Below are 16226 nucleotides of genomic sequence, written 5' to 3' on the forward strand. Positions count from 1 at the left end.
TTGGCAGGGCAATTTGTACTGAAGATTTGTTCAGTTAGGCCTGAATAGGCTGGACCTAACGAAGTTTGTGCATTGCATATGGAGTTGTTGCACGCTGCACCAGCAAGGCCGAGCTGTAGCTGAGGTTTCTTTATCCAGAAGGGAGGGAGGTGGGATTACCCATCTCCTGATCATAGATTGGCCAAGCTCCCGAAACTGTAGGTGGAGGCCGAGCAGTTGGGCTGGCCTTCAATAAGGACTGTTAGTCTCTGGGCCTCATTGAATTACAGCATGCTGAGCAACAGAGGCTGAACTGGGCTGCAGGAGGTCAGGTAAGTGGATGAGTGTAGCAGCCTCTTATCCTGGCAATTTGGAAGAAGCAATGTGAAAATCCTTAAGGGGTTTAAGAAATCATGGCAGTTCTACAAAAAGCAAGGAAATGAATTGGAAAGTTTGAAGAGGAGGGGCAGAGCAGAGCAGAGCAGCCTACCAAGGGAAAAAAGGAATGCAATTGTGGCTGGTAAGTCTTCTTGGCCAAGTAATTAAACAAAACATTCACAAATGCAGACTGGAATTGGTTTTAAGTAAGAAGGGGATGATAATGAAGGACTGGCTTGGCAAAGTGATGATGGGGCGGTTAGGCAGGAATAGATGGGCATGATCGGGTGCAAGATAACTTGTGAAAATGTTGGCCCTATCAGGAAGTGATAGTTTGGACAGCAAAATATAGTTGGGCCAGCACTGTAACAAATGCAATCTTTCTCAAACCCTAGTTGAGGACCATTGACTTTCGCAGCTGTTCCTTCAGTTACTGCTGTCCCCCTCCCCAAGAGAAATTGGTTAGCAAGCCTCTTTTTGATCAGCTGGGTATTAAGAGCCCCCTCTAATTCACCAGCATGATGGCAACCTACGCACCTCCTCTAAACTGAGGCAGTCCATCTCCCCTACCTGGCTACTCTTCAGGGTCTCAGACAGAGGCTTGCTGCAGCTCCCTGAGATCCTTTTCAAGTCGTTGTGGTTTCAGCATGCAGATCATGCATTTTGCCACACACTTCTGGCCCCTGCTTAAGATCTTGGGAAGTCCCATGGGCAGTGAAGGTGTGCACCTCTACCTAAAAGCTAGCATATGGCAACCATGTGAAAGAACACTTTGTGGTGTACTGCTGAGTGTTTCCCTGTCTCCTGGGGTAACTGAGGAACGGGAACGGCAAAAAGACAAAATCGATAGAGTTAGAAAGCAAGCAGAAAAGGGGAAAAAAGAAGGCAAGCTGAACATCCCTGAATTGGCACAAGTGCAAATCATTCTCCAAAATGCATCAACTGTAGAGCACAAAAAAAAGTCAACAAAAGAAAGAAATAGTTGCAACTTTGGTGTCAGAATTAACTGTTGGAATGAACAGTGCAATTGGCCTCTTGCAAGGGATCTCGTTTCAGGCTGTGTGCAAATGTTTGAAAGCTTTCCCGCGCTGGTTTCCCATCAGCTCACATTTTCTGGGTACACGAAAGACTAAATATATTCTTTGAAATGAAAGCTAGGAATTAGGAGCAAGAATTTGGAACCGTAGTTCTGCAGCTAAGAGAAATATCCCGTGTCTGAATATAAGTATAATTATGCTTAACCGCACTTGGAAATAATCGACCCGGATTCATTGATCAGATGCACCTCCCGCTACAGTGGTGTTGCACTCTCTAAAAACTTGTTCGAGTGACAACAAGATGCAGAGCCTAAGTAGAGTTGGGCGTGGAGCCATCTTCTCAGTCATCTAATCTCATAAAATGCATCCAAAGTATGTCTTACTATGAAAACCATCTTGTAACTTTGATCACTGAAAACAGCTACATGGAAGTCCCTGAGACTCCTGAAATAAATCTACCAGATTTTTTTTTTTTTGGCTCAGAAGGAGCATGAAACCTTTGAACAAGAAGAGAGCTATTTCTTAAAGTTACACCTGTAAGCACAGTCTTATTTCAGTTATGTCCACTCACCAATATTGAGACTGTGCATCTGTACTTGTATACTGCTTTTGTTTGCTTTTCTTCTGAAAACAATATGCTTGATTCAAGACTGAAATCCTAAGTATGCACACTTGGAAGTAGATGGCACTGAACTCAAAGGGATCAGCTTCCAAGTAGACATAGGTAAGAACTGAGCTGTAAATCTGAATTTATTTCCCCATTCCCTGGGTTGTGTTTACACCATGCATTGCATAGAACAGAATCTAATGCTTATGCTCTAACCAGATGTTCTTCAACCTTGGGTCCCCAGATGTTGTTGGACTCAAACTCCCATCAGCCCCAGCCAGCTTAGCTTAGTCATGGATCGTGGAAACTCTAGTCCAACAATATCTGGGGAAGTTGAAGAATGCTGCTATAACTGGTCTTATCAATTAGGTTCTATCAACTATACAATTATTAATTTACATTTCTGTCCCACTTTTTCAAGGAGCTCAAGGTGGCATGCCTGGTTCTCTCTCTCTCCACCATTATCCTCACTGAAAAGTATCATGAAGGAAGAGGCCACACAGAGGATCTAACAATAACAAGAACTTTACTATAACTAATAATATACAGAGAACAAGGCCCACAGCATGGTGCTGCTTGTAAGGCAGGCCTGGAACTGAAACTGCCACAGCCTGAGGCTGGCTCAGCAGTTCCTGGTATGGCTAGCCTGGAGGGCCAATACACTACACCCCTCCCTCCTAGCTCTCATAGTCCTGAAGATACTTGGGACGAGCCCTGGTGCAGGTCAATCGATGACAATTTTGCATTGAAGCTGATGGTGCATCCCCTAGTTCCCCATTTGGCTCTGGTTCATACTCGTCCACTTCAGGGTCCAGGTGTAACTGCTCTTGTCTGGCATCAGGAGCAGCCACCGGCTTATTTTCTCTTTCCACTTGAGTATTTCCAGCACCCTCAGAGAGAACTGATAGAGCTGGGCTTCGTCCTCTCGTCCACATGTCAATGTAACACATGGCCATCTGGTGTTTGAGCCCTATAGGACAATGGGCTCATGGCTTGGGTCACAGTGGCAGGAATCCACGTTTCACCTGTTGGAATATATGTGGTTCAACTCCAACTTGTGGGTTGAGGCTGCATGGGGTTAAAAAGGGTAGCTAGCGAAGAGACCTTCTTGGTTGCTAGGCTATACCTGTCCTTTGATCTCCTGCTGTTCCTTCCTGCTAGACTGATATGCAGAGGATGTTGATCCCAGTTCCTTCCCTCCTTCCCAGTCTTCTTCTTTCTCTTGAGAGGGGAGCAGACATATTGTTTTGTCTCTCCCTCTCCTCCAAAGCATGAGGGCAAGCACTGGTCTCAGTGTTTGCTGCTCCAACTTAGCTAGTTAGCTAGATATAGGACTCTTTTCTTATCAAGCATGTACTTCCAGAATAAAGTAGCTATTTCTTATTTTGAAGCTTAAAGTCTCTGTCTGACTAATTTGCAGGGAAGGTAGCATCTTTAGCAAGGATTCAAACACACACACATAAGCTTGCTCAGTACTCTCCGTTCCCAGCATCGCGACTCTCCGACATCACCAGGACCGTAGTTTCTGACATACACTGGGTCACCTGGGGTGAACACCCGTGCAGGTTCTTGAACTGCAATGGACTCCCTTGGTCGGTCCTCAGTCAAGTCAGGATGCAACCAATCAAGCAGAGTCGTTAGTCGCCTGTTCATTAATAGCTCGGCTGGGCTCCTTCCAGATTTAGCACAAGGTGTGATGTGTTGTGTCAGGAGAAACCTTGCAAGGCATTGGTCCCAGTCACCTTCTACAATCTGTTTCAGTGCATCCTTTGGTGTGCTGACCATCCTCTTGGCCTGGCCATTGGTTGCTGGATGAAAAGGGGCTGAAGTGACAAGCTGAATCAGTCCATTATCCAGGAATGTGTGGAATTCCGCAGATGTAAACTGGGCCCCATTGTCTGAGACAATGGTGTTTGGCAACCCATGTGTTGTGAAAAGCCTGCATAAGGTCTTGATAACAATATGAGATATAATTGATGATACCGGAACCACTTCTAACCATTTGAAGTATGTATCAACAACTGTCGAGAAAGTTTGTCCCTGGAAGGGGCCTGCAAAGTTGATATGAAGCCGTGACCATGGGGTTTTTGTTGATTCCCATGGGTGCACTGGGGATGTGGTGGAGCTGGTCTTGAAACCTGACACTTCTCACATCTCTTGATGCATTCTTCAATCTCGCTGTCCATCTTGGGCCACCATACATAGCTGCGCCCCAGACCCTTCATTCACCTTATACCAGGGTATCCGACATGTAGGGCTTCCAACACCCCATGTCTCAACACAGTAGGAATGACAACACTCTTTCTCCACAGGAGGCATCACTTGTGCACTGATAGTTCATGTTGTTTGGATACAAATAGTCTGAATTTCTCCTCAAACTTTCCTAATGGCCAACCTCTCCACACCCAGCTGAGAACACGGGCAAGAACTGGGTCCTTGGACGAAGCAGTGGCAATATTCCCAGCATAGAGGAGTAGTTCCGGTAATGACTCTAACAACAGCACATCCAGCAGAGGGTTTTCATCAACCCCAGCAGAAGAAAGAGGAAGGTGGTTCAAAGCATCAGCATGGGCAATGCTGTAATGTTGCAATGTGTAATCATACACGTTCAGGAAAATCACCCACTGCAACATGCGTGGAGATAATATTTGAGGCGTCTGCTGGTTAGGGGCAAACAATCCTAATAATGGCTTCTGGTCAGTAGCAATAGTGAATGGTTGACCATAGACATAGTCATGGAATTTTTTTACACTAGCCACAATAGCCAGGGCCTCTCAATTTGGGCATAATTCCGTTCTGTTGAAGACATTGTTCTGGAGTAGAAAGTGATAGACACCTCACAAGAGTCCTCAAGTTGGTTGCTTAGAACAGCTCCAATACCATATGGAGTTGTATCACGTGTGAGAATCAAGGGCTTCTGTTCATCATAGTGCACCAAGACACTGTCAGACGTTAACAGGTGTTTTACATCACAGAAAGCCTTATCATGCTGGGCTGTCAACTGCCAGGTAGCATACGTGTCAAGAAGGCAATGCAATGGTTCTGCCACTGTAGCCTTATGTTTCAAAAAGGCGTGATAGAATTTCAAGAGTCCCAAGAAGGCTTGGAGTTCCCGTTTATTACGGGGCATTGGAGCTTCATGAATTGCTTTAAATTTTTCTGGGGTAGGCCAAATGCCAGTGGCATCAACACTGTAGCCAAGGAATTCAATTTGGGAAACACCAAATACACATTTCTCATGCTTGACCTGGAGACCAGCAACAGCAAAACGGTGCAGTACATCCCACACCCGTGAAGCAAGTTCAGCAATGGAGTTGCCGGCAACCAAGACATCATCAAAATACGGTATGGCACCTGGTGCTCCTTTGAGAATGTCCTCCATGAAGCTCTGAAAAATTCCTGGGGCCACTGCAACACCCAAATGGAGGTGTTTTACTCTGAATGCTCCACGATGAGTGGTGATAGTCTGAGTATAGGCAGTAGCATCATCCACAGACAGTTGCTGATAGGCCTGGGCCAGGTCAAACTTTGCAAAAACTTTTCCTTGTGAAAGTGATGCCAAAAGATGACTCACCACTGGGATTGGATATGGATGCTAATGCAGGGCGTTATTGATAGTGCACTTGTAGTCACCACAAATGTGGATGTCGCCATTGGCCTTCAATGGAGTGACAATGGGTGTCTCCTTTGTAGGGTGTGTCACTGGCTCCAAGATGCCTTGCTCTATGAGGCGATCAAGTTCAGCATCAATCTTTGCTCACAGTGCAAATGGAACACAACAGGGTTTAATACAGATGGGGGCCACAGTAGGATCCAAGAACAACGGAATAGGAGGCCCCTGATATTTCCCAAGACCTTTATCAAAAACAGCTTTGAAATAATTTAGGATGCTATCCCATAATGATTCACCAATCTGGTGAACCCCCGTGAGAGCAATGCCCAATGGCTCAAACCAATCTAAGCCAAGGAGACTGGTGCAATGCCCTTGAGCAACCAATAACTGTAAAGTTCCATGGAAAGTTTGGTAATCACCTCAACTTCACAGACACCCTTTGTTGGAACCTGATTTTCCTGGTAATCAGTAAGTTTGGAGCGGAAAGGGACAATGTGTGGGCCCCCACAAGGAAATATTTGCTAGTAGGTTTCCGATGAGATGATAGTATAGCCTGAGCCCGAATCAACTTCCATGGTGCATAGAGTCACCTTCACCTTCCTCACATTGGCAGAGTACTGCAACCCTGGCTTGATGTGGTTAATCACCTCCTCTGTGTTGTCATATGTGGAAAACTTCTGTACAGTGTGTGTGGTACTGCTTTGTGTCCTTGATGGTGTTTTCCTTTCCACCACACTTCTGGGGGTGGCTGCTTCTGCCTTGGCTTGGCATACTCGCTCAATATGCCCAACTTTTTGACAATACCGACACTGTGCACCTCTGAAACGGCAGGCATGCCGTTCATGGGATCCGCCACAGCTCTTAACATTTCACTGGAGAAACTTGTCTGATCTCGGAGGTCCTGCAGCACCTACTCTAGTTGATGAGCATTTGCACTGCAGCCTGTGAATCTCTAGATGTTGTTGATTTGAATCTTTAGCCAGTTGGGTTTCTGAACAGGGTGAGTTTCTTGCCAAGCACACTTCTCGGGCGCTTGCTGTTGTTGCTGCTGTAGCCAGAGGTTCCTCTAATGCAGTCTTGAATACGAGCTGTCCTTTTGCAAACAGGCAATTTTGCAGGCCCTCATCGTGCAAGCCACAGACCAGGCGATCACGCAGCATCTCCTCAAGGTTTGGGAAATTGCAGTGTTTTGCTATGCGTCTAAGTTCAGCAAAATACAGTGACACACTCTCTGTTGGGCCCTGATTTCGTTTGTAGAAAGAATTACGTTGTGCAGTTTTGGAGAGAAATGTCCTTGTAAAGCATTCAGGATATCCTCATAAGATGTATTAGCAAGTTTTGCTCATGCTACGAGGGCCTGGGCTAGGTCAAAGGTGTCCAGCCCACAGACACTGAGTAACACAGCACGCTTCTTCTCTGACTCTGTAATGCCATTTGCTGCCAAGTAAAATTCCAGCCTGACTGCATAACGTTCCCACTTGCTGGGACATGCAGGGTTAAATTCTTCAAGATGCCCTTGGGTGGCCATATTGCACAAGATACACACTGACCTGGAGTGCTTTGCAGTGGTTTCCACAAGGCCCAAGCTGATGTCCTAATGCAGTCTAAGGAGAAATGTTCTCTCCCTTTAAGCCTCTAATGCATGAAGAAAAGACTCTGTGTGCCTTAGTATCCCATCCTCTTCGCCAGTTAAAAGTATCATGAAGGAAGAGGCCACACAGATAATCTAACAATAACAAGAACTTTACTATAACTATTTATATACAGAGAACAAGACCCACAGCATGGTGCTGCTTGTAAGGCCCACAGCCTGGGGCTGACTCAGCAGTTCCTGGTATGGCATGCCTGGAGGGCCAATACACTACACTCACAATCTTCCTGTGAGGTTGGTCAGGCTGAAAAAGAATGACTGGCCCAGTGAGCTTCATGACAGAATGAGAATTTGAACCTGGGTCTCTCTGGGCCTAGTCTGACATGCTAGCTACTTTACCAAACTGACCATGTTTGCATATCATGCTAAACCATAGTCCAGTGTGACTGGCAACGTCTGAATGAACCTCAGACTTGTGAGCTATCTTCTCTCTCTTTCTCCCACATAGCTGTGGTCCCAACTGTGATTCAGTCATGTTGTCTGGCCCACAAACTGTGGTTAATGTTACCTGTGATTAGTTGAAAAGAAGCCAACTTCAAACCATGGTTTCTTAAACTGGTTTGTTTAAACTAGCCACAGTTAATGTTAACCACAGTTCTCGGTCTGGGCAAGAAAGGATAACTTCTGAACTACTTCAGTTCTACTGCGCAGGAGGAGGAGGAGGCATGGGCCATGCAAGTCTGACACCTGCTTGAGCTGGTTCCAGCTTGTGCATGTCACACTATCCTTCCATGTGATGTGCAAACCAGCTCACTGCCTCTCTTCTATGGTTATGCATATAGGTTGCTGATGAGTACTAATGATGGTCCTGATACTGGTCTCTGGTTGCTGCTGTATTCACTAGGCTGGGATGGTGCTGTTTATACCTATCTTGGACATTTCTAGCCTGAAATGAAATTTTGACGTCAAGGTAAATGTTGCATAGCAATCAAATTGCACACATTTCTGACTTTGCAGAAATCTACTTTTTTAAGTTCAAGAGATGTGTATAATCATTTATTTATTATTTATTTGTTACATTTATACCTCCCTTTTTTTTCACCCTGAAACCCAAGGCAGCATACATGTGGTTCCCAGGTGGTCTCCCATCCAGGTACTGACCAGTCCCAGACCTGCTTAGCTTCAGCAAGGTGGTGGCCTCATGTGCCTTCAAACCATAGCCTGGTACAAGGGATAATTATAGTATGGTAATTATAGAGTGCCCTGTTACACATTGCCAAAAAAAGAGAACATGAATCACAAAAACAGAGGACAAAACAGGACACAGATCTGCATAAAATTGCATATCCTATTTTATATGTATAAATACCCATTTAGAAATAAATACATGCATCTCCATTTAAATTATAATAATTATTTATTAATTAATAATAAAATTGCATTTACATCCCACTCTTCCTCCAATGAACTCAAGGTAATGTACATGGTTCTCCCTCTCCCCATCTTATCCTTGCAACAACCCTGTCAGGTAGGGTAGGATGAGAGACAGTGACTGGCATAAGATCACCCAGTGAGTGTTGTGGCTGAGTAAGGGATCTGAACCCTGTTCTGCCAGGTTTGAGTGCAACACTCTAACCATATCACCCTTGGGGAAGACTTTTAACCTGGGCTAACTGTTGATGGGCAACTTCAAGTTCCCTGCTTATGGGAGAGCACACTTGAAATCACACTTGAACAGACAGCCATTCAAACAGAGGACACTTTCAAACAGAGGACTCCTTTGAATAGAGTAGTGTCCTCTGACAGCTCTTCAAATAGAGGACACTTTCAAATAGAGGACTGCCTCTGTAAAATAGGACACATGGCCACCCCATATATAATTTGATAAACTTTCACAAATAGGATAGGAGGGTTGCCATGAGTATTCCAGGTGACAGGAAGGGAGGGCCTTGTGTAGAGGCCTCTAGCAACCCCTCCCTCCTCCCACTGTCACCTGGTACATAAGTGCAAAGAGAAAGCTGCTCATGGGGGATGGTGCAGGGAGCCTTCAGGGCAATAGAGTGAAAGGGAGGTGTAGACTCTCTGGCTTAGATTCAATCAGATCCAGAGAAGAATTTGGAGAGCAGATGCTCTGCTCTCCAATGCAACCAAGCATTACAAGCGGACAGGTTTTTCTTGTGAACCACTGAATAATTATGAACATTGGTAGCATCACTAGTATAGTGCTGTTTCTGATCTATTAAACCTAACTGATTCTTCTTCTATATTGAATTGAATTGAATTGAAACTTTATTTTTACCCCACTCTTTTTCCAAACTGGAACTCAAGGCGGCTTACAAATAGAACTACATGTAGTTAAAAACATAGAAAAGCATACAATTAAAATACAATTAAACTATGCACAACATTAAAACCGTAAAAGGCACTTAAAAATCTAAAAACAATTTAAAATAATACAAATAATAATATAGAACAATAAAACAAGTCTTGTAAAGCCCAGTCCTAAACACCTTCTATCCCAAAAGCCTGTCAGAATAAAAAAGTCTTTACTTGCTGACGGAAGGATGGCAAGGAGGGGGCCATTCATGCCTCCCTAGGAAGGGAGTTCCAGAACCTAGGAGCAGCCACCAAGAAGGCCCTATCTCGCATCTCCACCAATCGCACTTGTGAGGGTGTTGAGACTGAGAGAAGGGCCTCTCCTGAAGATCTCAGGGCCCGGGCAGGCTCGTATAGGGAGATACGGTCTGACAAATTGCACTGTGAGTGATCTCTGATATGAACTGATGGCGACCTCTGAGCTTTTTTAGGCTACAATCATGCAATGGGACTTCTGAGAAAAAGTATAGGAAATTGCACTGTTGGGCTGCAATCACAGACACACTTTCTTCAGCCAAGTAAGTCCTACGGAACACAAAGGAATTTACAGCTAAGTGTAGATAATATGGATAGGACTAGCCCTGCACAGTAAAGTGATTTTATATATTTTAATCTGTCTTGAGCACATTAAAATGTTTTTCAGTGGATCCATTAATAAGATTTCTGAAGCATTACAAGATCTGGCTGCTTCTGTTTGCCTTCTGGGAAAAGTCCTCATATTGATTTGAAATCACCTGTCAAAACTTGAGTGATAGGCTGATAGTGTATCTTCAATGTCTAAACAGCTACAGGCAGACATGGCATATAAAGTTTGTCCCTTTGATTTGGACCCTGTCAAAGCTTGTGTGAGACTCCCTAATACAGACATGTATTATTCTTGATGGCTATTTCCATAGGGAATAGATTGTCCCTCCCTTGGGAGGATTTTTGCAACTTGGAACTTTAACACCAAGGTGTTTTTTTTAGTTAACAGTGTGTTAATTAAGTAACTTTCTGCTTCTTTGTGTCATGGAAGAAGCATGCACATGGCTAGACGATCACTTGCCTAAAAATACAATTGTCTTTAATCGTTTAAGCATGATAAATACATGTGTACAACTGAAAAGTTGGCTTCCAGAAGTTTAATTGCTGATTGGACCAATGCTTATTATCTCATTGGGTCAATGACCACGAGAAGAACATATTTGGGGGGGGGGCTAAAGAACAGAGAAGCAGGTACAGGAAAGAACAACCAGAGCTTTGATTGCTGTTTTTTCCTTCACAGCAGTTTCCACTGCCAAAAAGGCTAGCAACTTGTTAAGAATGTTCCTTGACTCTTTGGCAGTGGGAACCACAATGGTAGGTAGAGCAAGCAAAAATCTCACATCTTTGCTGTCTGTGTGGTGGCCAAGATAGCCATGACATGAAGGGGCCATGGCTCAGTGGCAGAGCATCTGCTTTGCATGCAGTAGGTGCCAGGTTCAATCCCCAGCATCTATAGGTGGGGGTGGGAGAGTTTTCTGTCTGAAATCCTGGAGAGCTGCTGCCAGTCAGTGTAGACTATACTAAGCTAGATGGATCAAGGTTTTGACGCAGTATAAGGCAGCTTTCTTTGTTCCTATGACAACAATTGCATGAATGCAATTGATGTGCATGGGGTTTTTGCTATGGAAATAGCAGTCTTGAGGAAGCTTGAGCAGCTTCAGGACAGGGTGGTTGGGAAGAAGAGTTGAATTCTTCCTCTCCCAGTAGTATCAATAGCAGCTTCCCATGAAATGCAAATGGCACCTTTGGAGAGGCAGGTTTTGATGGGACCATGACCAGGAGAAAGTTAAGCTTTATCTCCCCACAGTCAGAGACAGCACTGGCTTTCCCAGGTCTATTTACAGTACAAACTAAGCTCTGTAATTGTGGGCTGTCAGTAGAAGTATTTTGCATGGGACAATGGACTGAGATAACTTTATTAGTGTCCCAGTTTGCACGTAATGCAAGCTCCTTCCCTGGTTCTGTTGCTGCCACACTATCAAGAGTTAAGCCATGGTCTGGGTTTGCGTTAGGTGAGAACCTAGGCTTATGGCTTGTCTCACTCGAAACCATGAGTGATACGCCATGAGCAAACCTTGGCTACAGCTTGTGGGTTTTTTGGAGTGAGAGAAACCATGAGCCTAGGGTCGTAGGTAATGCTAAGCTAAACTATGGCTTGGCTCTGGGTGGCATGGCAGCAGCAGGACTAAAGGAGGGGCAAAGCATTTGTAATTTTCATTCTGCACACTTGCCTGTTTACAGTTAGCCATAGTTGAGCTTTATTATTGTTGTTGTTGTCGTTGTTGTTGTCGTCGTCATCATTGTCGTTATCATTATCATTATTTATATTTATATTTATTAGTTTCTATTTTACAAAAAGAAACTCAGACTTACAAGATGGATATAAAAGCAAGAATAAAAACATCATAAAATACACATGAAATACATACAATTTAGTCTTATGTGAGAACCAGACTATCGTGCGATTGGGGCCTGGTCTATGAATGCTATAGAATGACACGGCAGAATGCTGAGGTGGTGGCTTAGACTATACTATTAGGTTGGGAGGGGGTGCCATTTTCCCTGCTCAGTTCCCTCCACGTTTGCTTTCTGTTGCAGACCACGTTTTAGAAAAGTATGATCTTAGCTCACAGTCCAAAATAATACAGTCCATGCCTTGTCATTTGTCTATCGCATCGCCACTTCATTCTGTTGCATGTGTAGACCAGGCACAAATCACTGCAGAACTGAGATATCACAAGGGATTCAAAGATCTCTTCTTCTGTGACCTTAGTGACATCAGGCAAGTGCTCCTCTGTGGCAGATTCCATGCTGCTGTGTTAAACTGTATAGTGGAACCACGTGGGTGAGGCCAGTTGTATGGGTCTTTGTTACCTGATCAGAAGAATTTTACAATTGAATGGGAATCATCCTTGAGACTGGTCCTGCCTGTGGTGCATAGCCCAGCAATGCCACAGTAACCTGACACAGAGAAATGGTTTCCATGCTGCTCAGTTAATAGGACTTACTGTTGCCAATGAAATTTCTGATGCACAATGACTTGGCTAGCCAAAACATGGCAGCTCTTGAATTTTATCATGTGTTGGATCCTTTCGTCTGTCTCTCTTCCTTCCATTTGATTCCTGCTATGGGGTAATGGCAAAAGCTTCTCAGTGCACCCCAGGCTTCAAGTTATTCACATGCATTGCCCAGATATACCGTGGATAATCAGCACCCTCTAGTGTCCTATGATAGAAAAACAGCATCACGTTCAAGGAGATTTCTTGTTGTATCAGACTCAATGGCTTAGTGCCACTTAGGGAAAGGTTGTAGCTCAGTGGTAGAGCATCTGCTTTGCATGCAGAAGGTCCCAAGTTTGATCACCGGCATCTCTGGGTAGGGCTGGGAATGTCCCCAGTCTAGAATCCTGGTGAGCTGCTGCCAGTCAGTGTAGACAATGCTGAGTAAGATGGACCTGTGGGTCTGACTCAGTGTAAGACAGCTTCCTGCCAGTTTTGTTTCTGGTTAGTAGTATCTTCTGGGATACTTTGCCCATCCCTTTCACCCCTGCACTTTTCCCCCCCAGAATCCCAATGTCCCTGGTGGAGTTACATTAAAGCACAATGAGAGCAACAATGGTTTTGGGAAGACACAAAAATAAACTTAATTCATGTTCTTAGATTTTGTTGCTACAGATCCATTTATTCCAGGTCAATCTTTTGGCTAGCCAAGTCATTGTGCATCGGAAATTTCGTTGGCAACAGTAAGTCCTATTAACTGAGCAGCATGGAAACCATTACTAGACTGGACTCCATCTCCCAGCATCTCTGACCAGTGGCCATGCCAGCTGAGACTGATGGGAGTTGGAGTCCAGAGCATCTGGAGAGCTGTGGGTTTTCCACTCCTGATCTATCCCATCTTCACATGCTCCCGTCATTCTCTGTGCCATGCTTCCACCATGCAGAGAGGCAAACATGCAAAGCCGGATCATACACATGGTTCACAATCCTGCTCCTGTTTTCACTGCCACCAAGAAGAGTTAAAGCGAATCCGTAAGCAGCATGTATGTTGTCACAAACTGCTTTTCTTTCATGTCATGCAGACTTTCGGTTAGCTTCACTTTCAGATACATCTCATTGGCCATTGCCTTCTACCAAAGCATTTTGAAGAAAGCAGGCAGGCGTTTCTTTCAAACTGGGTGACAGATTTGTTTTATTTTTTGTTTCTCCTTGTGTCAGACTATTTCCTAAGCCTTCACTGTGTCCTGAAACCTGCCCAGTCTTGTGGCTTGTCTGCTCCTTGCCCATCTGCCCTGTGTATTCCTGTTCTTCATCCGGTCCAAAGTTACTTCTCTGGCTCCTGGTCCAGCTATTCAGCTTATGTCCCCATGAGCCCCTGGCACATACATATGTGCTTCCGCAGGATGACGATGGAGGGCGAAATTAATCAGCCTGATTTAGCCTATCATTAAGTTTCTTTGCTGCTTTCCTCTGCTGGTCCCTGTTTGAATCATCTTACTTAATGCACTCTGTGTCCTCCACTGCGGTTTTCAAGCTTTCTACCTTCAGGGGACCTTCATTTGCAAAGTACATTGTACTGATTCTGTGACATAGCAAAAAATGCATACTCGGTTTACATGGAGTTCTGGCCTGGCACACTAGACCACATCATTGTTCTTCATGAACTGAGATTGCATCCCTAGAAAACACTCAACACACTCATGTGGTTACTTATTGCTGGGGAGGAATGTTTAGACTATAAGCCACTCACGGGGCAGGGACCTGTCTTTGGGTACTTTGTAAAATGCCATGCATATTGATGTCATGATGATGCTGATGCTGTAAGATTTTTCAGCAGCAGTGGGACAGCTTTTCAGAGATTTTTAGCTGTTATTACCAACCCCTATAAAGCTTCCAAGGAACCTGGATCACAGTTGGGGAATCAATACCTTACAAGAAACCTTTACATGATCAGAGGACTCCATTAGTCTGTTATTGATTTATCTGTAAGGTATGAACTTGTCTGTTGGGACTCCTGCCTCATTCAAAATGGGTGGCTTAGATGATCTGTGAAATCCTGATTCTCAAGGACTCTTCCAGATAATCTGCTTATTGAGCATTTGCATGCACAAAGCTTACACAGAGATTTTACAATGTACACTCTTTACTGAGCACTCATTCTGATTTGTTTGTGGGGAGATTATACAATAATGGTCATTCATCCTGATTTGTTTACATGAAAGTTATGCATTTCTCCATCGATTGAGAATTGATTATTCCACACTTTTTAGTGAATTTCCTCATCAATTTCCTAACCATGAAAACCCTGTTGCTCCCCTTCCCCTGGGAATATATTGTGCCAGAGTGCTTTAATCCACTTGAATTGCACAAACCTCCAGTTCCAATTAGAGACACTCCGTGGCGCAGAGTGGTAAGCGGCGGTAACGCAGCCGAAGCTCTGCTCACGGCCGGAGTTCGATTCCAACAGAAAGAGGAAGTTGAATCTCCGGTAAAAGGGGTTGAGGTCCACTCAGCCTTCCATCCATCCGTGGTCGGTAAAATGAGTACCTGGCATATGCTGGGGGGTAAAGAAAGGCCGAAGGAACTGGCAATCCCACCCCATATATACGGTCTGCCTAGCAAACGTAGCAAGACGTCACCCTAAGAGTCAGAAACAACTCGCACTGTAAGTGCGGGGACACTTTTACCTTTACCTTTACAGTTCCAGTTGCATCCCTCCTATAAAATACTGACAGTCTGGAGGAGACCCAGGACTGAAAAGCCATCTAGCAACATGAATGGTAGATCATAGATAAGAAATTTAGAGTCAGAGGGCGGGAAGAGAGGAAAAGGTCCTCAGTCTAGACTCTTCACTACAAGACAGGGCCTTCTACATGGTCCAGAACTCAGGCTGACACAAGCAGAGGTCCTTTGCAACCAAATGCATATCAGGAAACTTGCTTTCCCAGATATCTTACACAAATGAGCCAACCCTCCCCAAACAGCGCAAGGCAGAATTTTTTTTTTTAATCCTAGAATCATTAGCTAATTCAATGAGAATCATGCCTAGTCCTAAATATGCCAATAAGCCAGAACCTGAACAAAAATCCATCCAAAAACTTAGCTAAGAAGAGTGCCAGTCAAACCAACCAGCATCATGTAGTTATGGCTTTTTTTTTTTTTAAGCCCCTGAGGAAGGGAATAAACAAACACACATATATCACAAAATATAAGGATCAATGACATTTTGGGCCGTGTTTGGGCAATTCTATCTCAGCATCATAAGCCGAGATATGAATGAGCATTTTGCCTTTGCATTCAGCTCCTTTCATCCTTCCTTTCTGGTGCAAGTAATTGAACCAGGAAGTTGTTAATTAACCATAGTTTGCTGCTTTGTCCAAACAAGAACTGTAATTCCCAGTTTAAACTTCAAATTGTCCTTTAATAGTCTGGTTTGTTCTGAAGCTAGAAGCTATTGTTTCCTAGTTTGGATGAAACAGGAAACTATGGTTAATTAGAGACTTCCTGGTTTGTGTGTGCTGTGAAGGGAGGAGCACAAGGGCTGCCTGTGCAGGCAAAAGACTTGTTCCTATCTCAGCAGTTCACACTAAGATACAATTGTCTGAACTGGGCCAATGGCATC

General features: G+C 44.3%; 1 long non-coding RNA gene across 1 annotated transcript in view; it reads left to right on the forward strand.

Moving 5' to 3' along the window:
• The first annotated feature begins 257 nt into the window (after nucleotides 1-257).
• The window catches only part of LOC133375655 (uncharacterized), a 53079-nt gene continuing 37110 nt past the window's right edge, over nucleotides 258-16226 (forward strand). Inside the window, exon 1 of the long non-coding RNA XR_009760280.1 lies at nucleotides 258-311. This is a non-coding gene — a long non-coding RNA (uncharacterized LOC133375655). The remainder of the gene's footprint in view (nucleotides 312-16226) is intronic.

This window comes from Rhineura floridana, chromosome 1 (genome assembly GCF_030035675.1).
Source record: "Rhineura floridana isolate rRhiFlo1 chromosome 1, rRhiFlo1.hap2, whole genome shotgun sequence".
Lineage (NCBI taxonomy): Eukaryota > Metazoa > Chordata > Lepidosauria > Squamata > Rhineuridae > Rhineura > Rhineura floridana.